We start from the raw sequence: 27,326 nt of genomic DNA, 5'->3' as shown, positions 1-27,326 counted from the left end.
CACTTATGAATTCCTTCCAGTTGTTGAAGATGACCTTTTAGCTACTGTTTGGATTCCATGTGACTCCGGAGCAATGCTGTGATTCAGACCAGCATCTGTGGTATGTAGGAAGGCTTCATTTCGCTGATTCTTCAAAGTACGTTTTTTTGGATGAAATGAGTGAAGCAAACAGGAAGGACAAAGAAAATGGTTCAAGGAGAATTACCAGTTTTACATATAAAAATCTGTTAAGGTAGCATGTTCCTTGATATATGTATTTTTTCAGTATAATGTGTATTTCAGTGCCAAGATCTTTGGTACAGGGTCTGTTAATGTCTTACATATTTTTGGGACTGTTTCTTGGAGCAGCAATAGCTTTAACTAACCATTAAGGGATTTATTCTGGTCCTCCACCCTGTAGGTACACATATGGAGGGGGGGGTTTCCAGCCTCAGAATGGGTGCTTACTGTTCGAAGGAAAGGAAACCATTGCGCGTGGTTGCTGGCCAACCACAGTAAACAGTAGGCTCTGCTTCCTTATTGCTGCCAAACTTTGCGTCATCATTTCCCAGAAGAACTAACCTTTTGTCTTTCTACGCATTTCTCTGAAAATGCAATGTAGGGAACTGCATCTTCGCACCAAGGAACATTCCAAGGGGATGGATTTGCAGTCTCGATCGGTTGCTCTGTCTTTGTCCAATTACGCTGTTAGTTCACCAGTGGTTTCGTCAATATCCTAAACATCAACTGAAGCTATTTTTTTGTGCATTTTGCAAATTCAAAATTAAATTACTCATTAAAAACATTGAGCCTGAGGTGCTCTTTCCGTTGCTGGCATTGGTGCGGTTTTCTCGTCATCCTGACAGGAGAAATGGTCTTATTTCTTATAAGAGCTGTCTTTGCAGAGCAACACAAAGACACATTCAACAAAATGTCAGCCATTTCAGGCCTGAACAAAACCCGCATTATATTCTGAGGTAATTATTGTTTGGAGTTTCGTACTGATGAGTGCTCCATGATGTAGCCAAAGCACACTTGCAGCTAAATGGCTGCCGTGAAACGCTTCTGTTGGCCCTGTCTAGCGCGTGTGTTCCTGTTAGTTCAGCGCCGTTGAGGCGACACATGCATGTTTCCTGAGACGTGACCTAGCCTTCCCCAAAACTAGTATAGAATGTAAAGTTGGAAATTATGTACAAAGTAATCTGCATAATTAATGTGTCTCGAAAGGGACTAATTATGAATCAGATGAGGTTGTTTTTACGTTTCCCATCCTCTAAAACCCCCCAGAACTGTCTTTATTCTCTTACTTATGCATTTATTTTACATGTCTGATTAGAATAAATCAAAATGGCATGTGCAAGAAAGGAGGAAGACGCAGGTTTCTGAGGGGTGGGGTGGGACATTAAGTGGGTCAGCCTAAATGCCTGCTTCATCCATCTTCTTCTGGAGTTCTGTTTGTTTATAGATGTGGGGAAATAAGCCATTAAGAGAACCTGAGTCGGCATGGCTCCCCACTTAGCTGCCCTCCGCCCTCATTGGCTGCCGTGGTGCAGTTTCATCATTAAGGGGTGGGGGTGCGTGGAGCTGAGGTCCCGCTCAGCTGCTTGTATATGCCTCAGTCACTGCAATGAGCCTCTACTGCGTTCAATGGCCGGTGTCCCGCCCACCATGCTGACTGTATACGCCTCAGTCACTGCAATAAGCCTCTACCGCGTCCAATGGCCGGTGTCCCGCCCGCCACGCTGACTGTATACGCCTCAGTCACTGCAATGAGCCTCTACCGCGTTCAATGGCCGGTGTCCCGGCCGCCACGCTGACTGTATACGCCTCAGTCACTGCAGTGAGCCTCTACCGCGTCCAATGGCCGGTGTCCCGGCCGCCACGCTGACTGTATACGCCTCAGTCACTGCAGTGAGCCTCTACCGCGTCCAATGGCCGGTGTCCCGCCCACCACGCTGACTGTTTACGCATCAGTCACTGCAGTGAGCCTCTACCGCGTCCAATGGCCGGTGTCCCGCCCACCACGCTGACTGTATACGCCTCAGTCACTGCAGTGAGCCTCTACCGCGTCCAATGGCCGGTGTCCCGCCCACCACGCTGACTGTATACGCCTCAGTCACTGCAGTGAGCCTCTACCGCGTCCAATGGCCGGTGTCCCGCCCACCACGCTGACTGTATACGCCTCAGTCACTGCAATGAGCCTCTACCACGTGCAGAGGTCCGGCAAGTTGCTGGCAGCTCCTGTTGGAGTCTTTCTGTCGTCGGGCCGGTCGTTCTTATAGCAGTTTCTTACGTCGCGGAAAGGTTAGCTATTGTTCATTGTAGTGAAGGATGGCATGTTGGCTTCTCAAGCATCCTTGGACTTTTGGGGGTAGCAGCGTTTTACCCAAACAGCACGATGCTTCACCTGAAGGATTTTTAATCATGGCATCTGCATAATAGGCCTGTCCATCAGAAAATGATGCCGTGTGTGTGTGTGTGTGTGTGTGTGTGTGTGTGTGTGTGTGTGTGTGTGTGTGTGTGTGTGTGTGTGTGTGTGTGTGTGCACCCGTGCATTCCACTGTGAGTTAATAGGGTAGACTAAACTCGATTTGAAGTAATATAAAACTGAAAAAGGTAATTGCCAAGTGAAATGACAGGTAGCTCGGTGTATTAACACTTGTGGAATAATACCGGTTATTAAAATCTCAAAGCCGTACTGCGAGGATTTCATATTAATGTATCACTTTTAGATGGCCATCTTTTCTATTTTGTGTTCTCTCAGTTGTGTGAGGATAAGGCAGCCTTTTGGAAGGGGGTGGGATGGGGCTCGTATGAACAACGTTCCATTTTTCCGTCATGCTTTGAGATCTGAAATTTCCTCATGGCAGACTAGCTATTTGTTGGGAAGGACAGCGGCGGACTAACCGATTTCACACGATGCCAAATGGCTTTGGCGAGTGTTCAGGTCAGCGGCAGAGGGAAACGCCCCCCCCCCCCCCCCCCCCCCCAGAAGAGAACTGTCCTTTCACAGGCGGCCTTCTTACAAACTGAAATTACGTTTGGTCGATATTACGGTAATACGATAAACTACGGTAATCCTGCGTGTTTTCCGTTCGGAATAATGTATTTTGGGGAATCGCCACCCTACCTCTGCAAATTATCGGCAAGATTTTAAAATATCGGAATAGCAGTGCTTTTGAAAAAATCATATATCATGTAATAATGTCTGGACATTTGCTTCTGGATTAAGCAGCTGGAATGCAGTAACTCTGTAAGCCTGCAGTGATTCTGCAGCTGCAATTCCCCTGTGAATGTGCATGTTGCTTCATAATGAGACGTCGAAACATCCGGGGTGAATTGTGGGTCAGAGTCTGTCACATTCATGTCAGATATTAATGTATAATCCTATAATATAAAACCCATGGTGCACATATGCACGTTAATGGAAACGTAGAAATGATTTAGAAATGCTGCAGCTATCTATGCTGGTGAATAGATACAGTGGACATTAAATGTACGGTGAAATATAAGTAAATTGGAAATGGTTTTGGGGAGCTTGTTTAATAAGCTGAAGGTATTTAAGACAGAACAGAAACATTTGGCTTCCTGTGAGTTCTGTATTACTATCAAGGAAGGATTCTTTCAGTTTATATTCATTTAATGATGTTTACGGCTTACCAGTAAATATAATATTAGCAGAATATGGATGTGTGTAACTGTATTCCTAGACTTCATGGGCGATACCCTGTAAACTATACAATGCAGATTCCTAGGTCAGACAGTCTTTAAGCCACAGAAAAAGGCTTCAACCACATTTTTCAACTTTGAAATCAACGTTCTTAATATGTATTGCTTTGATTCTTGAGCTAATTTGGGTTTGGGAGCAGAAATGTAGTGGCTGCAGAAAATAGCAAATGGATTTTTTTCCTTGAGAAAAAATTAGCATTTTTGGCCACGTTAGCCGTTCTACTGCTCTGGTTTTATGTAGCTCCAAATTTTACCACAAACTGGAACAAAAGCAGGCTGCTATGTACAGATTCATCTCCAGAGGCGGTAGTGCCTCAGTTCTACAAGATAAGTCTTGTGTCTTTTGAAGAAAATGACTGGGCTCTATATGGAGGCGAAGGACCTTTTGCTGCAGGTTGCTGTCAGTGATTAATATTTTATTCATCGCAGTTCTTTTTCCGCTGCCATCCCATTTATCCGGCTCCCCCTGCGGACGATCAAACGTAATTATCCGCCGTTGTGGAGAAGGGCTCCGCTTGGTCATTAATGTCAAGAGGGGGGGATGTTTGAGGGGAGAGTGGCGTCAGCTGGGACTTGTTCTGAGGGGGTGCTCAGATTAGCAATCCAAAAGCGGCTTTTTAGCACCCGGAGTATTTTCACAAATATTGCTACCAGAGAAAAGTCAAGTGATTGTTGTTTTAATTTTTTTTAGCAGACATTTATGTCCAGTAGCTGCATTCTTACATACATGGCTGATATGAAATGGAGTAGATTCATTCATTGGAGTGGGAACATGGTCAGCGTTACTGCAGCCTTCTCTGAGGCTACCCGGGACCGAGGGCTCCTCTCTGCGAGTCTCCCTGCTGTCTAGACGCCACAGGTCGTGCCTTGCTGGCGTGCTGTATGAATTCGAGTCCAGGTGTTCATTTGTGGACGGTGACCCTGTGTCTCTGAGACCTGTGTTTGTGTGATGGTGCTGGATCGTGATGGTACATTACCAGGGTGCATATCAAACCTGCCAAACTGCATATCAAAACTGTCCGAAGCTGCACTACACACAATAGTAATCTGTCTGTTTTTTTCTCTTGCCTCTGATAATATTCCTTTTTTCATATCTTCCAGCTACTGATTAAAAAACAAACAAACAAACAAAATATATGGTGCTTTCCCACTGGCATACAGGAACCAAGCCCTACCCAAGATGTACTGTGAAGAAAGACCAGTTACAGCACAGTTCCAGCTCACTTCGGTTTTCCACTGCAGGAGGGTCGGCTCAGTAATGGCATGGCCAGCTTTGGAGAGCAGCGGTGATGTTGTAGAACTCATACTAAGCAAAATATGTGCCTATATTGTACGACTCAAGTGAACAGGCGGGATTTCATATGTGCAGTGAACCCCAAACACTGGTGAAGGTGAGGGGGGCTTTGCATGGTGACACAGCTGACGCAGTGCGATACCCCTTCCCGGCATTGCTGTGTCAGTTCTGCTGGTAGCATATGAATGAAATCGGCATGGAAGGGAAGGGAAGTGGACTAGTCATCCAGAGCAGTTATTTTGTACTGTTAAGGGGGAGGGGATGTATAGCAGAGAAATGAGGACAGTTTTTTTTTGTAACGCCTCATAAATAAATGTGTTTCTTCCCCCCCCTCCGAGCAATGAGAGTATATGAGCTTTTGAAAAGCGGCCACTGTACAAAAAACAGAGAAGATTTACACTGTGATTTTGGATAGCTGACAGTCTTCCTTCACAAGGTGTGCTGATCTCAGAGCAGCCGAACGGAGCCATCATTAGCGAGCCCCCGCTGGGATTCCGGAACATACTGTTACATTACTGCAGTTTAGGCCCAAGATTATTTGCTGTTGAAAGGTGATTCGCTTTGTTCCCTGTAAAGTGGAACTTGCTGACGAGACCAAAAATCAAATCAGATTTATTCATGAGCTCACAGACACTAATTTTTAATCTTCAGCATGAGAGTGAACTGGGCAGCAAACTACAAAGTGAACAGAGAGGACTGAAAAAAACCAGCTTAAATTTAACAGAGCTGATCCACGTTAGTTTCCCTTTACTCTGATACAACGATTTTTTTTGTTCTGTTGTAACAACATTTTATTGTACACGATAAGATGATTATTATACACTAAATGACCCATTACGCATTATCTCTTATGTAAATGAACAATATCAGGCAGACTTTGATGTAATACACTATTTTCATTATTCTTATTTTCATATGGCTTAAGTGGAAAATCAGTGCACCGGTAGAATCCATAGATATCTGCATAACGATTAATATCCATCCATCCATCCATCGTCTAACTGTGTTTCCTGATCAGGGTCTGCTATCCATGATAGCAGTTGGCAGTGGTGGCTGGTTAGGGAAGCACACTTGTAATTGAAAGATTGCTGGTTCAAATCCCCAACCAGCAAGGTACCACTGAGGTACCCTGAGCAAGGTACCGCCCCCAAGCACTGCTCCCCGGGCACTGAAGTAGCTGCCCCCTAATGCCACGATGTCACATATGGGATAAATGCAGGGGACACATTTTGTTGTTCAATGCTGTGGTGTGTCAACAATGACAATTAATCACTAAAAATGATACACATGGCTGGGGTACACCCTGGATGGGGTACACCCTGGATGGGGTACACCCTGGCTGGGGTACACCCTGGATGGGGTACACTCTGGCTGGTGTACACTCTGGCTGGGGTACACCCTGGATGGGGTACACCCTGGATGGGGTACACCCTGGCTGGGGTACACCCTGGCTGGGGTACACCCTGGATGGGGTACACTCTGGCTGGGGTACACCCTGGATGGGATGCCAGTCCATCACAGGGCACCGGGCTGGGGTACACCCTGGATGGGATGCCAGTCCATCACAGGGCACCGGGCTGGGGTACACCCTGGATGAGATGCCAGTCCATCACAGGGCACGGGGCTGGGGTACACCCTGGCTGGGGTACACCCTGGATGGGGTACACCCTGGCTGGGGTACACCCTGGATGGGGTACACTCTGGCTGGGGTACACCCTGGATGGGATGCCAGTCCATCACAGGGCACGGGGCTGGGGTACACCCTGGATGGGATGCCGGTTAAAAGTAAACATATTGAATCAAACATTATCATAAATAGTTTTAACCTTCTGTGTGTAACTGCAGGTCTCCTGTACCTCACAGATAAAGTACAGAAGAGCCCGTCTTTTCCATTTCTGTTATGCTGTGTTCCATTTCCTTAAGACGTCAGGGCTAGGAATGATGTCATACCCGGGTTAACCACATTCCAGTACAGCTTGCCAGCTTTGCCAATAGCAATATGAATTTTAGCCAGACTCATTGTTAGCAGCACCAGTTCATAGCGCCGAGTTTCTCACATACAAACACTATAGCAACTTCTCCACGGATAGAGGTTAAACACTACTGTATGCATGATTGATTTAATAAGACACAAATAAGACAGAATTGCAGCATGAATAGTTAGTTACTATAGCTTTTTATGGTTGATGCATAGAGCCGTCATCTTCAGTTTAATTACCACCTAATTCAACACTGTTATCGAGGACAGGATTTGTACATGACAATTTGAATCAAGAGTTCTTGCTGTGTGCTGATTGGTCAGTCTCTATAATCATGTAAAACTGCTGGGTGGCTATCAATCAAGGCAACAAACCAGTCAAGTCACAAGAAGAACTGAACTATTTAGCCAAGCACAGGAGCCTTTAATTTTTTAAGTAGTTTGTATAATTTGAAGTAGCTCAAAGTGTCCTTCCTGACAAAGACTAGTTGGTCACCCTAATCCTGAGGTCTGGAATATAGAGGTTCCTCTGACATTCCAAGTCAGAAGTTCAGCTTCAGGGGGTCCAGTTGAAATTTCTGAGCAGGAGCTTCCCAGTTTAAGTGGAATGTACCTTTAACGTCTGGTCAGCGGAATTGGGACCATTACGAGATATCTCTAATGTAATGATGGCTGAAGGGGAGAAGTAAGATCTGCTTGGTTATCTACCCCATTCTGAGGAGGCTCTATGTCCCGGCGTAGTGGTTCGGGGATGGAGTATTAGAGAAGTAATCTAACACGCTAGTGAGTGTACAGCAAGGGCATGTCTGGCTACTGGGGAAAAAATCAGGGGCTAAGTCAAGTTAACCTGGGGCTTGATTTATTTTATTTATTTATTGAAGGATGACTGGGATTGGGGGTAAAATACTCAGGGCTAGTGTTAAAATACCGAGGGCTAGGGTTAAAACACTCAGGGCTAGTGTTAAAATACCGAGGGCTAGGGTTAAAACACTCAGGGCTAGTGTTAAAATACCGAGGGCTAGGGTTAAAACACTCAGGGCTAGTGTTAAAATACTCAGGGTTAGGGTTAAAACACTCAGGGCTAGTGTTAAAATACTCAGGGCTAGGGTTAAAACACTCAGGGCTAGTGTTAAAATACTCAGAGCTAGGGTTAAAACACTCAGGGCTAGTGTTAAAATACTCAGGGCTAGGGTTAAAACACTCAGGGCTAGTGTTAAAATACTCAGGGCTAGGGTTAAAACACTCAGGGCTAGTGTTAAAATACTCAGGGCTATAGCCCTTAGTGATCGGACCTAATGACACCCATGGTGTACAGCAAGGCTCAGTCCCGAAGTCTTCACAAGGGAAAAGAGCTGGAAGGGTATTGAACCCTGGCACACCCGGGCAGTAAGCTGATTGCAATCATTGCCACAATAGCAATTTGAAATGCAGGCCGTGCCCAGGAGCAGGAACGGCCTAGCAGGTCGACTGCTGGGGGGGGGGGGGGGGGGGGGGTCATGTCTGGCGGTGGACTGAAGCGTACCCTGCATTCCCTTAAAATGGTACGGAGCTGGTGGAAGGTGCTCATGGGGGAAGCGGGATATAGTAAAAGACACAGGGAAATAAGCATTCCAACCAGTTCATGGTTAGTTACTGCCTTGCCTGATGGAGAGACATACTGTCTGGTCCTGGGACGCCGCTGACCCCATCGCCTAAGCAACCTGTCGATCCACATGAACGGAGGTCAGCCTTTGTCTCCATCCCTACACTCACTGTGGGGGCCTGACAGATGGACACAGAACTGTGATTAAATCTGAAGAACTGCATTTTATAGACTCACTGCTCTGCTTCCACTGTCCTTAGCTGACTTTTATAAGCACCGCGATTGATTTTGGTCCCAAAGTAGCCTTAATTTGTCAGGCTTACAAAGACCTCCCTCACCACTATAATCTTAATGTTGCTTTAATATGAAACTCCCCAATAGCTAGCAAAGCTTATACTCAGATGGAATCCAGTAATTCATTGATTCTGCAGTTAAAAAAAATAAAAAATTTGCGCTACTGTCAGTCTTCATCCTGAATCTAAACAAGACATTATTCTCCCTTTCTGTGGTTTAACTGTTGTAACAAGCCATATTACCTCTCAGATCTGTCGTACTAGGCGTCTTTATCGATGTTTGCGAAGGGCGGAGATATGGGCACGTGTTAGTGGGGACACTATGTCAGTGATCAGAAGGTCGCTGGTTCCATTCTTGTGGTTGGCAGAGAAATTTCACCATTGGGCCCTCGAGCGAAGCCTTTCACCCCAACCGCAGCCCTAATCTTTCCAGCTCGCCTTCACAATCCCCATTTCCTGTTATTGCTCTACACACAATGTGTGCAGATACAACAAAGATGTTACAGACTGGCTGACCCTGCTTTCGCAAAAGTACTTCACTTTAAAACAAAGCATCTCCCAAGTAAACAAACACAAACATGAGTAATGGGGGGGGGGGTCATGTGACACACAGTGTTCATTCCTCACTCTGTCAGACAAACACACAACCCCAGCACAACCTGGGCCCTACATAAATACCGTCAAGGGCAGGGCTGAGCTCAGAATATTATGGAGCCCTGTAACACAGAAGCCAGTGGTCGCTCCGAAGGTGTCTTGGGGACCTTGCTCTTCTTAGGCAAAGCATGTTATCAGATTTGTGTCATAAAGACTAGGACAGACCGCCTGCAGCAGCAGTCATTTTTATGGTTAGCCGAGTTCTCCGTCGGTATGTAATATTACAAAAGCGCAGTTCTCTCTCATAATGTTTTTGACAGACCATAATTAAATTAATTCTGCCTTGCACCAACTTGTAAGAAGCATGTTTAGCAGACTCACTATTAGCCAAAATATTTGCTTCACTGACCTCTGTCTTCTCAACTATTTCATGTAGCCTTAGAATAAATTAACAGTTAATTGATGAGGTATTACATTAATATAATGTAGAGGCTTGCATAAATATATATTTATATATGGATAGTCCTTTTTTAGATGTTCAGTTCCTGACCTGGTGTATATAGAAATGTTAGCACCAGCTTTTGGCCACTGTGAGAAAATAAATAAATAAATTGTACTAAAAAGCGGCTGCATGCTGAATGGAAAATGTGTTTTGGAGCCGAGATAAGCGGGTAGCGAGTGAGTGTTGAATGTTATCAAAGGGAAGCTTTCACCAGAAAAAAGTGTAACACTGCTCAGTGTAGTTTAGAGGGCAGCACTGCATTGGTCACTGCAGATCAGTTCCACTTGCCTTAAAACATTTTAATAGAGTTCTTCTCAGTGACTTGATGTCCCAATAAAGTCTTGCATCTTGACTTTATTGAAAAATATTGCTGCCAAATCAAAATTGTCACTCTCTGTAAACTCGTTGAAATTTATGACACCAACTGGATGGTTAATATCTTACTTAAGAATTTTTGCAGATCGCTGCAATCGGTGCATGCCAGAATCGCATTTTTGCATTACTATCAATCTTGAATGCTGTACTCAGTGTATTTCAAGATTGGGAAAGGCATCTTTTGGCAAAAACATGCATGCAGAAATACATGATGTAGTAATACTTATCTGTGCGAGTGTGTTAAATAAGGAAACTCATTCAAGGTGGTGAAGTCCTCAGTTTGGTTATTTGTTTCATCCGCATGTGCACTGCATTTCCCAAGCTGGTAAGAACCTACCAGTATAGCACTGTTACTTTTAAATAGTTCTAGGCTCCACTGTAGTGATATTAAATCAGTAAAGGAAAGCAATTGTAATTTCTGGCTGGGATACAAGTTCACTTGAAAATATTGTTTCTGTCGTCTAAGCAACAATGGTTTTGTGCATGTTAGATTTAAAAGTTTGTTCTGCCAGTACAAGTCAAGACTTTAAAAAAATAAACTATTTTAAGCTCTCTTTGGTATACACTTGAATTCCAGCCTTGATTGGCCGCAGGCCTTAACAGCAGTCATGGAGAGGACAGCTCAGTCACAAGCACACCTAGGCCGAGATTATAATTGTATGTATTTTCTGACTATAAATGAAATTTTGTTTTTAATTTGTAAATTGAATCTAGTCCATGTAGAAACAGAATTAAATGGTTATAGTACATTTTCCTTGGGCTCAGATAACAGGACACACACAGTCACATAATCTTTGTGGAGGTAAAGCATTGAGACTCCAGAAATGACATCATTGACGTGACAGGAGACATTTTGCCGTTATCGCCTCCTAACAGTGTTATCTGATTTCTCAGATATAACATTTTGTTATATCTTGTTATATATAGTTGTTCTTGGCATATGAAAGGTCTGGCAGGAATGTATGCCTACTGTGTAAGACATTTTGGATGGTGCGTAAAACAGGCCGCTCAATTTGACTGGCAGAGATGAGAGCTGGGCCTCGGCCCGCATCATCAAAGATGGCCGTCGTAGCGTAACACTCGTGGGTTTGTATGGGCCTTATATGGGCGAATAAGGCTGGACTTTTCAAGGGAAAGTTTGGAGGTAAAATCTGCGTTGCTTTGATGAAAGCTCCACTTAGACAGTGGACTGCCATGACTGCGTCTGAGCCTCGCGTTTGATCATCTTCTCTTTGTCTTCATGGAGACCTGAGGAATAAACATGAGTGAATGGGAGTGAAGTGCTTACCCTGCATTCCCTACAGGATGACCGGGGGCCGTTCATTTTTATTCACAACATGTGGTGTCAGAAATTCGAACAGCAGCATTTGTTTCTGTGTTACAAGGCTTGGAAATATGTAAAAAAGACCAGAAGCTAGGAGCTAACAATCACTCTGTGCTGCGAATGGGCTCCTGGGAGTGGAGACATTACCGAGAGATCGATAGCCTACAGGGATCTGCCAGGCCTGCTTTGCGGAGAACCAGCCTTCAGCAATAAAATTTGAACTGGTAGGATCTGCCTACCTAGCAAAACAAACTCAAGCTGTTAAATAAGAAATTATGCGTTTAGCATTTAACTGTCTGAATACATACAATACTTGTCACATGTCTGGACTCCTGTTTTTAATGCAGTGGTCTCTTTTTTAAGCTGTGTTTCTCACCTTAGAGTAAAATGCCTTGAGGCAATGAAATAATACATATCAAATATTGTAACGACTGAGAGAAGATGACTAGTTGACTACACTGCTCTTACACTTTAATCCAACTCATCCCGAAGCAGCTCTATAGGGTTTAGGTGGGGGTTGTGGGGGCCAGGTCGTCTGTCACAGCGCTCCATCTGTTTCCGTATTCACAAGGTAATACTTACTTCATAACCTCGAGGTGTGCTTTGGCTTGGTAGCTTGTTGAAAGACAAATGATTTTCAGTGGGTGTGTCTTTTGACTGGTGCTGTGTACATTTTCATATGTCCTAGCTGAGGGTTTTCATTGTGGTGACAGAAAGCAAATGGGCCAGTTCAGGAAAACAAGGCACTTCCACAAGGAATTTATGAAATCTTGCTTGTCTGAGTGAATTGTCATGGGTTAAAAATTTTACCAATTCTTGTTTGGATGAGTAATTTACACAATAAAATAAACCATAACAGGCTGTCATCAAGTTAAACCAACAATGTATTTTCCTCATTGTTTTTCAAAGAATTGCAGTATATAATGGTAGTGTTGGACTCTCTGTGCAATGGCTGAAATTGCCACTTGCCTGTCTTCAGGCTTTGATGTGAACCTCATTACATTCGTGTTGCTCTCCATGGTCATTAGTCATTCACAAGTGCTCTACAGAGGCTGCAGTCTTCCAGCAGCTATGGGCGCCTTTCTGCCATGTGCAGGGCTAGATTTAATCAGGAAAAACAATGAGCACAAGCATCTACTTACCTCTTTGGCATTTGAACCCACCTCAGTAAGTAACATGCGGTTGACATGCGCAGTGCTGACGTGTAGGAACAGTAGCTGAAATAAAATGCTCTGACACCTTTTTTTTTTTAATCCTCTGTGACTGAGAAAGAAATTTAGATATGAGTTATTTTATAGTGTTAACTCGAATGGCCCATTATGTAATTAAGTAAGTATTTGCAGCTGTTTTTCATCTTGCATTTCTACATGTTTTCCATTATGCATCATTACATAATAGTGTTTCACATGAAACTTACCAGGAGATGTAACTACAGTCCAAGGGGATTAGGAACATTTGGTTTTCATTTTTGACTGGGTCATAATGATTGGATCACTGGTATGCAGGACCAGATGCAAATTTTATTGGCGAAAGCAAGTTAACCTCGGGGTTTGTCACTTTGTCGTGCAGCAGATTGGACTTGGCATCCTGCCCCCCTCCCCCCCTGCCCCCGTACTGTCTTGCTGAACTGTGATTTTGGATACAGGAGTTGTATGCCAGGATGAATGTGCCACACTGCTGTTTGCAGTGGCTGCTTCCCCCCACGTCCCGCTGTCTTTATAATCCCTGGCCCTGACTCATTTATTATCATGCACCTCCCTAGAGGACAGCGGCTCATTTCTGCCTGTATGGTAGCGATGCAAGCAGCTGATGTCGGTGCTTTTGATCACTGTTTTGTGCTGTGCTTTCTAAATCCTCTTTAGGCTGCATCTCTTTGTGACTTCATGAGGCTAATGAACCTTTGGACTCTTGGTCCCATGGAAGACCAGCGCTGATCCTTCTGTCTGCTCTTTTTTAAGGCGTCTCCTGAATATTTCAGTTGAAGTCCTCTGTGTTAATTGCATTTAGTTCTATATATTTTTTGTTAGCGCTTCTTCCGGTTAGCTGATGTCTCAGTTTCTGCTAATTAGCAGAAAGCAGGTCCCATGCTATCATAAAATTACAGAATCTGCCCTTAATTTGTTACAAGTAACGTGTTTTTTTTCTTTTCTCTGAACGGACGTGAAGGTTTGGTCTTACACCTGTTGTCCTACGCCTTGAGATCTTCTGAGATTTCTGCTTTATTCAATACTTGTAGCAATGTTTGTGTAGCTGATTTTATTTAAGGCTGCAGCTGTAAGATACACAACAGGTTCTCTTACGTAAAGGCCAGCCACTTTCCAGAAAGCAGCGGGACTGACATTTCCAAAGCTGTTCTCTTAGGATTTCCATCTTCGGTAAAGGTTCTCATGATTGCTTTTTCCATTGAATCAATTGGGTTTAATTGTTAAACCTGTTGTGTTTTTTATTTTTTTCCTCATACACTTGAGCTTGAATGAGGCATGAATAGAATGCAGGGATATGTACGCACTGGTGAAACTGTTGAAACCAGTTGTATTCGGAGACGACGACAGCTTGATTGTTTGCGTGATGAGAAAGTACACAGATGTTATCCCGTTCACCAGCAAGACCTTGAACATTCGAGCTGAAACAAGATGGTGGATTTGTTCTAGAGAGTTGACTTATCTGCTTGTGCTTGCAGATCTCCAGAGTCTTTTCCCTGTTTACCTTATTTCCCATGCATGTAGGTAGGGTACAGACAACTTGGAGTTTGCGAACTAAAGCTACAGTTAGTGACGTCGACTTTCATTAAGCAGGATTTTGAATGTATAACAAAACCAACAAGAAGACCAGCTTTTCATATATATTGGGTGCATTTGAGCTGCAGAACCAGACGTATTTTCAGTTTTGTTACAGGGGTGCAGAGCAGCGTGCATGTCTGACAGTTACTGTAAATGTCATTTCTGGGAAAGGATCTTTTTATAGCATGATATCCGGCAGAAGACGACTTCGGAATTATTGAGAGAAATTCCAGCATTAAGTAGCGCATGCAGCAAATAACACATCCGGTCTTAGGTGGCCCTAATTATGTAGAAAGCACATTATGTAGCAGATGTCCTGGGTGGCTGCGATTAGCAGCTTTAACACTAAATCGGCAAACATTAAAGCGACCGTACTGTATGCTGAGGGGTACAGTGTCCTTTATGAATGCATTCCTGAGAATAGTACGTGTCCAGAAGGTTAGACGCATTTAATGTGTCGGTACACATTTAGCTCGGAGCTGACTAGATACTTATGTGTCTAGGATGTATCTACAGCAGCGTAGTATCTTTAAACACAGAATATGTAATAATGAAAAAACAGCTAAAGACATGTCTTTCGCTTGTTTTAGTCTGTGGCTGTTAAGACTGATTTATGTCATTTAATTTCATTGAAACAGTGCAGCAGGCAATTGCTTTTAATCAGAGAAATGTAGATCTGTAGTGCTGTAGTATCTGTTGGGGTTTATACATTAGCTATAGCCCAAGTATCATTTGCGTGTCATGCAAGTGAGAAATTTTAGAGCATTGTAATGAATTTTGTTGAAAAAGGGCAACCTGTGTAGGAAATGCTTGATCAACGACACCACATGTGGCTAGTTCCCCGCAGCACGGACTAGAATTTTTGGTGAAACGTGGAACGACTGCATCACAGATTAGCATTTTAGCATCATGTGTTGTTCTAACAACAGAATGCGTTTTTCCTTAAATTTGTTTTATGGAAATTAGAGTAAAAGGCCAAAGTAATACTGGCCTGTCTGGCACAAAATATCTCCCATGGCTTTGTGCTAAATTAATAATAAAGACTTGTAATCCTCTTTGTGCTTCACTAACAAGCAGCGCAGGATGCAGGCTTCTGGTAGTATGAATAAAATGCATCTTATGCCTTACAGCTGTGTTTGTGTTTTGGGATGTATGCAGAGTCTTTAATAAATACAGGTTAAAAACGTAAAAAGCTAGTGAAAAGTGAATACCCCTGCTGTGACTTCAACTTCATTGGGCACAGCTAAATTTATCTGTTTGCTGCTGCCTCATGGTGGATGGTAAGCAGTTAGTTCAGCCCGCCAGCAATCCCTGACAGTGTCGTCCATTTAGACAAAGTTGGAGCCTCGACTCCATGTTTCCCACTGAGCTTCTATTCTTAGTCTCGGACGCTTTCTCCGCTGTGCGCTAAAGAACATTAGATACCGCTGTCTAAGCGTTAATAAACAGCCGCACCCCATTCTTTTATTTATATCTAAGCTGACGAAACACTGTAGCCGGATTTTTGTTTCGGATACCGTATCGTTCTTGACAAACTCATGATGATGATGATGATGATGATGGAGCTGAATTGATTCTGAGGCCATCTTTGGCATGACAGGATTTTTGACTATTTTGACTATTTGACTTTTATAAGAAACCAACCTGCCTTTAGTTCCATTAAAGGGATTTATATGATGTCAAGTCAAGTCTGACTAGCACGGCTCGCTGTTATCCAGAATTTACTACATCTCATTCCATGGCTATCAGTAAGATCCTGGACTTGGGAAGTGTAGCTGGGTTATAATGAAGTGTGCTTCCGTATACTGATCGATATCTGAATGGCCCGTGTGTCTGAGTTCTTCTGTGGAAGAGATGGAAAGGAGGCGTGCACATTTACACAGAGTAGGGGCTGTTTCTGTGTCAAGTGCTGCTAACCATTTAGACCATGAAGTCCCTGGAAGAAGTCAGCATCTTATTGATTATATTACATGAATGGATGGTCTCTACGAAGATATGAATACAAGCAAGATTCTGTGTGTGTGTGTGTGTGTGTGTGTGTGTGTGTGTGTGTGTGTGTCTACTCTGCTTCAGCACATATTAGAGGAAAACCGCAGCAAGAATTAACTTGTCAGTAACATAACTCAGCTTAAGGACAAAAATCTGGAATCATAGCAATTTACTACTATGTATTTGGAAACAAATTCCCTTTGCTTGCGCTTTAGCAATATGCTGGAATTTTTAGTATCCCCTCTCATATGTGCTTGTGGGGTGAGGTGATAAGGGTTAAAGTTAGCTATAGCAATGCAAATATGGATCATTAGGGTTTTAGTGATAGATTTGGGAAAATGATTGATGAATAAATGACTGCTTTCTCATCATACCATCAGGAATTCACGTGTGTCAGATCTGCTGTGTGATTCTCATAGCAGTCGCAAGGCCAGATGTTGCGGTTCACTTCTGGAATAAGGCATTTGTCCTGTTGTATATCCTGACAACATGCTACACTGGCAACTGCATTAGTGACTTTACAATTGGCACGATCCTCTGGCATTTTCTTGGCTCTGACTATAGTACTGGTGACCTTAGTCATTTAGTCCCCATGAAACTTTAACCTTGCTGCTGAACTTGAAGACACGACTATCCATCTTCTCGGCTGAAGATCTCCAGTTCTTCTGCCACATTAATTCGACTCCCAAGCAGCTGAATGGGACATTTGCTGTCATTTGTATATGCCTTCAAAACCATTTGACGGTTAGTTACCGATACCTGTAGCTTAGCCCTCCTTCCTAGTGATTCCGGTACTTTCTATTATACTGAATTATGGCGTAATGATTTCTTTTTTAAGAAAAGCTGGATCTAAGTGATCACTGCGTGTCAGGCTTCTGTGCAAAGATAATTTATCATATTAAAATCTTTAATCAGCTGAGGAAGACACTGTCTGCCCCACTTTTTCCTTGAAACTATATTTTTGCTTCATAGTCCTGCAAAAACCAGAAATTGGATGTGGGGGAAAGGGGAAGGAAGAACTGAATGATGAATTAAAAGGGCAGAGAGAGAATTTCTAGCACACCAGCTTATGCAGTGAAGCACATCTACATCAGACAGCATGGATTTCATTACTCGATCATTTCATAATCCTACATGTATTCTGATAAAATTTACTACGTTGCACAGTATAATCACTGTTTGACCATTTTATTTTTGCAATGCTCACATTTCTGATCAATATGAATGTAATATTGATTTCTTTGGAATAAAACTGCTCCTTTGTTCCATCTATGTTACTCTTTCTGGATTATTTTTTTTATATATATTAAACATTTTAATTTTTTAAATCCTCAACCAGCAAATGAAAAGTATCTGACTGTGTGTATTAAGCTTGACAGTTTCACTACCAGTAGTAAGTTAAGCGCACAGTGCAGTAAGTCTGCCGCTCCCAGCAAAAATCTATGAAATAAAACTTAGTCTCTGGCTTTGACAGGCCGTCTCATTTATATCCCAGGGAAATAGGTAATTCATCACTGGCCTTTAGCGAGGGTGGGCGGGGGGGGGGGGGCACAAGGCTCCTTCCCAGGCCCAGTAAGGCAGAGCCAAAGGGCCAAACCTTGCTGAGGAGGAGAAACAGGGGAAGGCTGCCAATTTGGCCTGAATTATTCAGCACTCGAGGGCTGTGCCACTTGTTTGAGATGCCGATGGAGCCATCCGAGGTGAGCCAGTGTTTCAGATGTTCGGCCTGTTCGCCGCTCGGCGCTTTACAGCGAAGGCGGACATGTTTGTAAGCATCATCTCACTGGGTTTTTCATTGTTTTTTCTCTAACTTTATTTAAAGTTTGCTGAGCAGCTTAATTAAGTGAGCAGTTTGTTCTCCCTGGGTCAGTGTTAGTATCACCTTTATTGCAGACATGCCGCCGTCAGTGGGGTCTGTTGTATCTACCCTGGTGGACCAGATCTGGGTCTGTCGGGGTGCCTAAGGGTGCAAAGCAGCCTCAGATTAATCAGGTGCACCCCCCAGGTAGAAGTCAGTCAGTCCCTGACTGTGACATAGCTGCAGGGATTGTGTCTTCTCACTAATTTGAGATGGACCTGTACCGAATTTGTTCCTGCGCAGAGTTAACTCCAAACTCGATGAGGTATCTCCTCACTCGCAGTCTTGGAGGATCTTGAAAAGGCAGGGTGATGTACAAAGTAGAGGTACTCCTGATGTGCTCTTCAGAAGCAGAACTCAAATCAGCCCCCTCTACAGAGGCCAGCAGATGCTGGGATGGGGGGGGGGGGGGGGGGGGGGGCTTTACCGCTGAATGGATGACCTGTCCACAGCCTGTCCTTAGGGGCGAGATGAAGCGAGGTGGTTCTCACGCGAGCGAAATTGCGGCTCCCGCACGACGCTGCTTCCTGCACCAGCTGGGCTCCTCATTAATCAGTCATGATAGGACTGGTGGCTGAAATCATCACCGTTACGCTCAAACTAAACCCAATGCCACGTTTGGCGGTCCTCTCTTCTTGGGTCTTGGCTGGTGTTTAATCTATTAAAATAAAGCATCAATTTATTTCAGTTACCTTAATTTCGGCGTTTCAGGCTCACTTGCTTTTTTTCACTAAACCTCTAGTAAATTAGGCTGTTTCTTTTATTTCTGACCTTACTTCTTATTTCTGCATTATTGATGTTTTGTTGAGGTTGCACTTAAAATGTAAGCCGGCGCTTGCTTATCTGAGGCTGTTAAGAATGTATACAAATAAGCTAAAGCAATTTAAAGGAAGACATTATATCTATTAAATGATCTGACTTATTTATGACGTTTTAATTAGAACTAGTACCTCTTTATTGATGTGATATGTACTTGCTGTTTTCATATGTACTTAACAATAGCAAGTAATAGTTCAATCGAGTGCATGTAAAGTGCTTGTTTGGAATAAACACCGGCACACAGCCTGGTTCACCACAACCAGATAATTACAAAATGTAATAAAACAAAAACTCAACTGTAGTCAAATTCCCTGTGTGCAGGCGTACTGTACGTGGTACAGTATAATGCTGATTCTCATTATGATCATATCGGTGAATATTCACCATATATAACTTATCTACTCGTGTTCATGGTTCTGTCGTTTTAAAATAAGCAGATGGGTTTTCAACCTATTTTATTTCATTTTATTTAATCTTGTTTGTGTGTATATGAATGAACATTCTCTCTGGTTTGATCCGAAGCCAGCAGAATCTACTTGTGCGACCTCTAAAGAGTGGCATGACATAATTACCCCTCAGTGTCTCTCATCAAAACGCCACCAGGAAAAGATCGGGCTGCATAATGCCAAGCAAAAGCTCATCTGAAGGGAACTGATGCGGCAGATTAGCATTTGCTTTCCCACCATTTTGTGTGCATAGATGTGGCATTTACACAGAGTTTGTCAGCCTTGAGTCCTTGTCATGATTATAGGATGCAACAGGGCCCTGTGAGCAAACAGCTTGTCATCAAATCCATAATTTCGAGCCAAACCCTATTATATAAGCCTCGGGCTATGTGAAGCACATGCGATGGCCAAGACCCATAATAAAACCAGGCACATCTGGTTTGGCTGGAGTTTGACGAACAAACACTTGAATCCGCAGTGGAGCTTCTGACAGACCCCAGGATTTAACAAGTTGCCGTTTTCCCTTTTCGTGTTGATTTTGTTGTGGAAATGACTGCTCCCTTCCTGTGGGAAATAGAGGCGTCCCTCTGATGTCCGCCTGTGCCACTTCCATCTGACCCACATCGGGGGGGCAAGTGGAAAAGCTGCACTGAACTGGCTATACGCTTAAAGATCTCGCACAATGACGCTGAATGCACACAATTTATGACTCGGGTCATTAGTCGCACTATGTGACATATATGGAAAATTTCAATAGTATCCAGTTACAGACGTGACATCACAATCTTCCAATCCGTAATCTCTGTGATCAGAACACATGTTTCACTTTCAACATTGTTTTGTGCTGCATTGTGTGCTGTTGTTGATGTCACATTATTTTTCATTATCGATATTTATTCTGTCGTGAGTGGGGGAAAAACTGGTAATCTGTATATATGTGTGTCTGCGGGTGTGTATGCATGTATGTACATGGATGTGAGTGTGTTCTGTTTGTATGCAAGCTGATCTAACATACGGGAATTTTTTTTTGGATGACAAATCTATTTGTGGAATTGATTCTCTATCAGTGGGGCGGCATGGTGGTGCAGTGGTTAGCACTGTTGCCTCGCACCTCTGGGATCTGGGTTCGAGTCTCTGCCTGGGTCACATGTGTGCGGAGTTTGCATGTTCTCCCCATGTCGTCGTGGGGTTTCCTCCGAGTACTCCGGTTTCCCCCCACAGTCCAAAAACATGCTGGGGCTAATTGCCTGTAGGTGTGTATGTGTGAGTGAATGGTGTGTGAGTGTGCCCTGCGATGGGCTGGCCCCCCATCCTGGGTTGTTCCCTGCCTCATGCCCATTGCTTCTGGGATAGGCTCCGGACCCCCCGCGACCCAGTAGGATAAGCGGTTTGGAAAATGGATTGATGGATGGATGGATTCTCTATCAGTGACGGTGAATTTCTATCTAAAAAAGAAGCCAGTGATCCCTTTTAAAGCCTCCATTAGTGGTGACCTTTAGTCGAGCTCGTTTATCAGATCACTGATTCCGGGACGGGACAGAACGCTGCTCAAGTTACTCGCCATCGAAGACGCTACTAAGACTCGGACCGAAGTGGCACGTGTGCCGTCAGTCAAGTGCTCGCACTTTGTGATGAGCAGGAACACGGCGGGGGTACAAGTCATTCTTCTGTGTGCATGTGTGTGTGTGTGTGTGTGTGTGTGTGTGTGCGTGCTGTAAATTTGAAGGCTGTTCAGGAGTTTTGGCTTGGTTACTTACCCCCTGCGCCCTCTTGGATGGACTCAGCTTTATAATAACTTATTCTCTTGTAAAGTACTCTCTCTCCCCAAAGTCTCTCTCGGCTGAGATGAAAGGGAAACACAGTTATATAGTTCGACACTTGAGACATGCCCTGCACTCCAGGAGCATATTGGTTCACTTGAAGCATGCTCTGGACTAGCTTATTTTCATCGGTTTCAGTTTGGCCGCTTCTTCTTCCGCATTGACTTGACTTTAAAATCCAGTGTATTGTTCAGTTAAAGTACAGGGCTGCCCTGTCCCAAAGTCCCCATGAAGTAAGTTAAAGAGTTGAAAACGACTTTCAGGTGATTTCACTTGAGGCTGATCTGTGGTGCCATTGCATCTCTGTAAGGTAGCATGTCAGACGTCACCATCGTGTGCATCTCTGTAAGGTAGCATGTCAGACGTCACCATCGTGTGCATCTCTGTAAGGTAGCATGTCAGACGTCACCACCGTGTGCATCTCTGTAAGGTAGCATGTCAGACGTCACCATCGTGTGCATCTCTGTAAGGTAGCATGTCAGACGTCACCATCGTGTGCATCTCTGTAAGGTAGCATGTCAGACGTCACCATCGTGTGCATCTCTGTAAGGTAGCATGTCAGACGTCACCATGGTGTGCATCTCTGTCTCAGTCTGAGGTACTAACTGTGTCTTCTGGAGCGTTTTCACCAGACTATGAAAACCCAGTATTAGTGACCCAAAAAAAAAACATTTGGACATATATTTAAAAGTATTTGCTGTAAGACCAATTTAAAAATAAAAAGTGCCGCTTGCATGTTGTGTGAGATGTGCCTTGCACTTTAAAACCAGACTCTGCAGTATCTCTGAAATGGTCTCTGGTTTTTCCACTTCTGTTTACCCGGTGCTTGAGAATAATCCTGTTTAACAGGTCTGTGTGCTGCAACAGAGAATGCTGCAAGCCCTCGAAATCATAGCAACACTTGGCTGCATCGACTGGACTTTGTACCTGATGTAGCAAAACAGCCATCCCTGTAGCGGTGAGTCAGGAGGGTCCTGTGATCATTTCACGCTGTATTATGCTGTGTCAGGGGTCTCTCCTCGGGGTCTCCTAGCAGACTCCCAGGGGAGAACGGGAGGCAGTTTGGTGAAAGACCTGACAGTCGTGACACCATGTGACTCCAGTGATCTCACGGGTAAGAAAGCACTTCATCAGAGCTCTTCCTCAAATCAGCATCTGTTCCAGAACGAAGTCTGTTAGAATTCAGACTGAATCTCAGCTAAAGCCCCACTACCTCTGGGAATCCATTTTGGAACTTTATTAGAAATAATTGTTTGGATTAAGTGTTGACTCACCTGTCATTCAGAACGTTGCTCAATCCGAGGTTGCTCTGGGAGCTGTGAGATCCTTGCCCTCGAGCCGTGCTGTTTCCCATCCTTGGCCTTAATGGGATTACCTTGTCCTTAAGCAGCATGCCTATGAATCAGTGCTAAAAATGAAATGAGAAGGCGGAACATGGAAAGTCCCCCAGTTCTTCTCTGCCAGCAGAAGGGGTGTTAACCTCGCAATGCACAGCGGATGAGCTGATATCCTGTTGGGTCGCACCCACATCTCCTGAATGATGAGGATTTATAATACTTTAGGGAAATACTTAAGGATTTTGTTAATTGAATGAATCGCCCTCTTCTTAATACCCCAGTCAGCGCTTCCAGTCATCGGCTCTTCCATCCATCCATCCGTCTTCCTCAGACATTTCCAGTTGAGAGTTGTAGCCATCTAGCGCTTATCCCAAGCAGAATAAGGCACAGGGTAGGGCAGAAGCCCTAAGGGATGTTAGGACACTCTCACACGCTATGTGCAATGCTGTGAGAAACCAGTAAATACATGTCTTTGGATTGTGAAAGGAAACCGGAATAGTATGAGGAGTCATGCAAACTCCACGCTCAGAAAACACGGGTGGGATTTGAACCGACAACCTTGAAGGTGTGAGACAACAGTGCTACCCACTGCCACACCAAGCTGCTCCATGCACTCACAGTTTAAGATGGTCCGTTTACTGGATTCTCGGAACTTCAGTCTCACAGATTCGGAACATCTCATGAACGTTGACGCGATTAGATTCAAATTACTTTTACTGGGAATTAACATGTTATTCATCACACACACAAGTTTAAAAAATTACAATTTGACAGCAACATTCATACATTTTTTGCAAGGGGGGTTTATTTTTTTTGTTAAATTTTATTCTTTAATGGATCACCAGACATGTCCATCAAGTTTCATAATTCCATGAGTGTATCAGAGACTACTATGACATTTGTAAAAGAACTGCAAAGATGGTTTGCAGTGGTTAAAAGGAACTTTAATTACAGATGCAAAGGGGCAGAAGCGGGAACAGGAGTAAACTGAGAGCTTTATGATCTGCACAATGGAAAATCGGAATATGAGTAAGCCGGCCTCGAACACAATAGTTCTGCAGAAAGGCCGGGATGCGAGGAAGTGGCCGGCAGAAACCGCACCCAGGCATGGAGGCACCTGCTCTACATCTGTGCGTGTTGTCATCAGAGGTGCGATGGCAGGACACGCAGGGCAGGCAATGGCCTGGGGGCCCAGGCTGGGAGGGCCCCCTGAGGGCCGCTGATTTACATAGTACATCGCGACGACAAATCTGTTTGTATGCTCTGTTTTTCACAGAAGTGAAAATAAAGGTCTTGTGTTTATTAAATTATCTTTGTTGATATTATAAATGTGCACTTCACAGTACAGTAAAGGTAACACATTTTACCATGGCGGAGGAGTGGGTGTTGGAGGAGGGGGTGTTGGAGGAGGCCCCCAGAGTCCCTAGAATCGCCTCAGATTGTCATGATCTCTGACTTCTTTGTGGAGATTCTAAAACAAGGGGGTTTATATGAGCTATAATGAGAGTTGTAAGAAAAAGAGAAACTACTAAAGTTAGTGCAACCAGTAATGATGACCAAATGACATTATACTTATTTTTCATTCTCACAGTCGTGTGGTTTGTAAGTGAGTAACTATTTTGGACAAACTGACCTGGAAGCAGAGGCCCGCATGGCAGAGAACTGAGGCTGGTATCTCCAAAAGTGGGTCTTTGTCGTAATTAAGCCATTCAAGGGCTGAGAATGGATAAGCGCCTGGCTTCCTTAATGACGGCGCTCTGCCCCTCTGCTTTCGGTTCAGTATATTCCACCATTTTTCTTGTTTCTGAAGAGCTCCTTTAATAGTGGATGTTTTTCGGCCTTCATATGCATTTTTCTGAAATGGGTTTGCTGTAAGCTTACTAAGAAGTTTTTACTTGAATATTGTAATTGCATCATGTAATTTCCCCTTCCAGATGTTTGGGAAGTGTAATGTGCTTTTATTAAAGGTAGGTAAGGAGCATGCGCCGATTACAGTGGTTTGTTGTGCGGGTGTGGCAATGCACTGCATTTTAAAACTCCTGTATTTATATATTTTATTATATTATTAATAAATAGAGGTATGCTTAGTACTGAAACACTTCTGATGCACTCAGAAAAAAGTACTAGTTTGTGGTTTTGAATGTACAATTACTTGTTACTGGGGCTGTAACCTCAAGGAGCTGCCAGTTGTACCCTAGCTATCGATAAATATACCTTTTAAGGTACAGAAATGGACTCTGATGAATATTTTTGTACCATTGTGGGGTGCATTAACATTGTTTACGTTGGGGAACAAAAGGGTATTACAGAATGGTAAAATAAATCCCACTTTCCTTTGGTGTTTTTAGGATGAAAGCATCTTCCATATTATCTTCTATTTCTTCTTGTCTGAATAACTCACGTCATTTCCCAACACTGACCATGATCTACAAACCCCCCATATCTTAGAAGACAGCCACAGATGCACTACATTTTATATCATCATCTCTGTTGGTTTCCCTTTTTAATTTGATCGGATGGCAGTGTAATGGTTCTAGATAGGAGTCAGTCAGTGAACGGCAGCCTTTATTAGTGGGACACTGTAGTAATTCTGTTTATTAATCATGGCCACTATCTGTCTCGCTGCTGTTGCTGTTTTACAAAAATAACTCATTTAACTAGAATTTTCCTTTCTGTAAGCCAGGTCAATTAAATAAAAATACAGCTGGCATTCTTCCATTGCCATTGTTTTTCCGTACATAAAACTACAAAAGATTATCACAGGCATGGAACATGACCTCCTACAAATGTGAAGGTTTCAGTCAATTATACGACGGCGTAAATCTGTTATGTGTTTAAGTGTGCATATTGCCAGTTAAAGAGGTTAGTCTGTACTTAATATATATAATAATTACATTTACTTATAAAGTTTTGTATTCTGCTCGCGTTTATTTGGTACAGACACACTGTGCACGCAGTCCTTCTGTAATATATCTGTATAGCGTGATGAATGTAGAAGTGTCTGTATAATTTTTTTCCCAGTACCTGTTAATTACACTCCATGAAAACCACCGATGTGGCCCCTGGCGGTTCTGCAGTTTCTGATGTAGCGGTGCTGCATTAGTAGCCTATAGCACAGTGTCCTGCAGGGGGTTAAGTTACAAGCTTCCTGCGAACATCTACATCTCACCATCGCCCCTGTTTATTTCCAAACTCACTTGGCATCCATAATATCACGCCTCTCGGCGACGTCTGCTTGGCGCGATGAGGCAGTGGGCTCGGGGGTCGCCGATTAGGTGAAGCTGCGATCTGCGGGCGCCGATCGATCGGCGTGTAGGCAGCGCCTGTCCCTGCGCCCGCCGCTCGTCTGCCTCGCTTTCTGCCTTCGCCCGGGTGGGAGGAGCCGGCTTCCTGCCATCGTCTGCCTCGTCGCTCTCCTCTCATTTTCCCCGAAGTTGCATATTCAAAGCGAGTCTTTAATGTGCGCGTACGAGGGAAGCGCCTGAGCTAGTCGGATCGCCAGACGGAACCCCCCCCCCCCCCAGCCCCCTCCACGGCGATTTCAGGCTTCGCTACGCTGTCCTTCTCGGGTGCATTTTACCCCCTTTAACTTCGTGTTTTGCCTGCTTTCAACATGACAGAAGAGGAGAAGGTTCGGCATGTAAAGCTGGTAGGTAACTTCGACCCCTCCCCTTGATCTTTCTTGATCTTTGGGTTTTTGCTTCGGCTCCGCGGCTGCATGTCAGCACTCAGAAAGGGGGGAGTCCGAGGAGCCGTGTATGTGGGGAGACGGGTGGCTGCGTCGCCCAACACTCCAGTCTTAAATACGGTAACTCGGCATTTACCTTGACGCGGCTGCACACTATGCTGGGGCCGGTTTTTAAATGCATGGTTAAGGTGGCTGATCGCGGCCAGGGCTTTGAGTTTGGAAAGCGGGCAACTTTGATTGATCCATAGTCAGCTGGAAACGGCTGGACCGGCGCGGCGGTGAAGCTCTTCCTTCCCATATACAACGCGGAGGTGAAGCTCTGCCTGCCCATATACAGCGCGGAGGTGAAGCTCTGCCTTCCCATATACAGCGCGGCGGTGAAGCTCTGTCTTCCCATATACAGCGCGGCGGTGAAGCTCTGCCTTCCCATATACAGCGCGGCGGTGAAGCTCTGTCTTCCCATATACAGCGCGGCGGTGAAGCTCTGCCTTCGCATATACAGCGCGGCGGTGAAGCTCTGTCTTCCCATATACAGCGCGGAGGTGAAGCTCTGCCTTCGCATATACAGCGCGGCGGTGAAGCTCTGCCTTCGCATATACAGCGCGGAGGTGAAGCTCTGCCTTCGCATATACAGCGCGGAGGTGAAGCTCTGCCTTCGCATATACAGCGCGGAGGTGAAGCTCTGTGATGTGATTTCGGTACATTTCACCATCGCAATAAAGTTGTGCCACGGCCACCTTTCCGTGATCAAATATGTATGGAAACGCCAGTCACTCAAATTACAGCATCTTGTGGCTATGAAATGAATGTCTAATGATTTTCGGGGGGGGGGGGGGGGGGGTTCTAATAATGATTTTCACCCTGAAAAATCCCGATTAGCAAATCGCGGTTAAATGTAATTGAAGAAATCGTTAGTTGCACTGTTGGGTTTAACTAATT

At 44.2% G+C, this 27,326-nt stretch overlaps 1 protein-coding gene and 1 long non-coding RNA gene across 7 annotated transcripts in view; one reads left to right on the top strand and one right to left on the bottom strand.

Moving 5' to 3' along the window:
• Nucleotides 1-27,326, top strand: part of mid2 (midline 2) — a 111,563-nt gene that overhangs the window by 24,429 nt on the left and 59,808 nt on the right. For 2 of the 5 annotated variants that reach the window (XM_049027568.1, XM_049027567.1), the window contains exon 1: nucleotides 26,139-26,348. The exons of 2 other annotated variants lie outside the window; for them this stretch is intronic. The gene's annotated coding sequence lies outside the window, so the exon portion shown is untranslated. Of the gene's footprint in view, nucleotides 1-26,138; nucleotides 26,349-27,326 lie in introns of those variants that run through there. One more of the 5 variants, XM_049027571.1, reaches the window with a different exon arrangement.
• Nucleotides 18,719-25,965, bottom strand: LOC125750159 (uncharacterized). Of its 2 annotated transcripts, none has more exons than XR_007400292.1 (3): nucleotides 22,290-25,965; nucleotides 21,300-21,905; nucleotides 18,719-18,935 (listed from the first exon to the last, which is right to left on the bottom strand). It is a non-coding gene; the product is annotated as an uncharacterized LOC125750159 (long non-coding RNA). The 2 variants fall into 2 exon arrangements; XR_007400293.1 differs by lacking the exon at nucleotides 18,719-18,935 and having other exon boundaries at nucleotides 19,530-21,905; nucleotides 22,290-22,517; nucleotides 22,637-25,965.

Source organism: Brienomyrus brachyistius, chromosome 10, assembly GCF_023856365.1.
Source record: "Brienomyrus brachyistius isolate T26 chromosome 10, BBRACH_0.4, whole genome shotgun sequence".
NCBI classification, from domain to species: domain Eukaryota; kingdom Metazoa; phylum Chordata; class Actinopteri; order Osteoglossiformes; family Mormyridae; genus Brienomyrus; species Brienomyrus brachyistius.
The sequence above is the reverse complement of the archived record's forward strand: the minus strand, read 5'-3'. Positions and strand labels throughout refer to the sequence as shown.